Genomic DNA, 2,006 nt, shown 5'->3' with positions numbered 1-2,006 from the left:
CAATAGTATTACACTGTTCTTTATGCTTCAAAATAATAACCAATTTTAAACTAAATATAATATATACGCGAAAAAAAAATAGGTGCAATAATAAATTACTAAATTGGCCCTAAATCCGACTGTGTTGGTCGACGTCGATAATTGTATAGGTACTTTACCTACGGTGTGTACGATTATAGCTATATATATATATATTATAATCAAGTTTAAAGTGTGTGTAAATTGTAAATATCAGACGCACTTCAGTACTACACTCATGCGGTGACTTTGAACCGTTTTTAATTTTTTTAAAGTAGGTAATAGAGTTTTATGAAAACAATAATAATACCTACCAATATATTATAACCTAGGTAATCCTACCTAAGTAATGATTAATGATTATAATCTACAGAATTTTTTTATCGATAATTATATTATCCGTTTTATTTGCGGATGATAATTTAACATTGAATCAAAATCAAACACCATAATAAAATATTCAAACACTGCAGTATATAATTACGTTTTATGTCGAGATGATTGAATATAGTGAAAAGCAAACGAGTGATTTGGTCAAGTTTGTGTTGGCTCCCAGATAATACACGAATACGTCGAATACGCGTACTATATGTTACAAATTTACATATCAAGCCCGCACATTTAGGCGTATCATAGAGTAACATGTTGTAGCATGTGTTATTCTATGAGGCGTATACTCACTTAAAAAATTACGACTACATCACTGTTTACAGTTTGTATATAGTGTATTAGTGAAATAATATTCACATTTGCTCATCTCATAAATTACCCGCCACAGAATAATCGGTAAAACAAACTATTTGAGTTTCATTGAATTGCGTCTTTTGCAATTTAAATGTTCAGATCGGTTTTAGTAATTTATTTGTTCTTACTTACCTATACATTATTTATGATTTTTTTAAATTAACATAGGCGTATGTTTTTGAACTGGGTATAAATTTTTTTTTAACATAAATATGTTTTTGGCCAGAGCACAAATATTTTATTTTTCTAACCGATTTTGAAAAATAGACGTTTTTGCTGTCATTAACATAGATATATTATTTATTTTCCTTATAGACTCTATAATATAGAGGAACAATTTCGAGTAGTGTGGTATGGTATCTAACCAATTCCCATAACTTTTTATTTATTGCCATAAAAACAAAAATCAACGCTATAAAAACCAAAAAAAAAAATGTAATTTAATTCTAATAAAATGTAGCATGCTACTAGATATTTTTCCGCTGCACTAAACCCAAAAACATATCTATGATTCATCCATTTTCCTTGCAGAGAATCATGCTACTTCAATAACATTTAAATAAAAATATTGATGAAAAAAATGTTTTAATTCAATTTTTATACATCTTTATAGCATTTCCACAACATTTTGTGACGTACCTACGTTTATACATTTTTTTATTGATCGGGTGGGGTGATTGTGGTACCACACTACCACTTACCTTAAAAACATACTTCTAGAACCACCACTGCGCATTACAGGTACTATTTATAGTTTTATACTATAATTATATCATAATATCGTAGAAAAAAATTTGCATAACGATTACACAATATAGGTAGGTAGGTACATGACATGGATAGTATACTAGGAGTAATAATAATATAATAACAATATGTTAGGAATACTGGAATAATAATCGTATTAAAAATTAATGTAATCCTAAAATATGAACTATAAATGAAAAAAACCTTATTATATAATTATGCTAATTATTTCAGTTTTACATACACCATCTATAAAGATCATATAAACAAGTTTTTATTTTTTTTTTTACTAGCTGACAAAAATTTGCTAAAGCATATTAGAAGTATTATATTATATATTATAATATGTATTAATCTGTATATATAAAACAGTAAGCTGATTGACTGCTATCAACGCACAGCTCAAACCATTGGACGGATCTGGCTGAAATTTGGCATAAAGATAGCTATTATGATGTAGACGTGCGCTAAGAAAGGATTTTTCGAAATTTTGAATT

This window comes from Acyrthosiphon pisum, chromosome X, assembly GCF_005508785.2.
Source record: "Acyrthosiphon pisum isolate AL4f chromosome X, pea_aphid_22Mar2018_4r6ur, whole genome shotgun sequence".
Classification (NCBI taxonomy): domain Eukaryota; kingdom Metazoa; phylum Arthropoda; class Insecta; order Hemiptera; family Aphididae; genus Acyrthosiphon; species Acyrthosiphon pisum.
Note: the sequence above shows the minus strand (reverse complement) of the source record.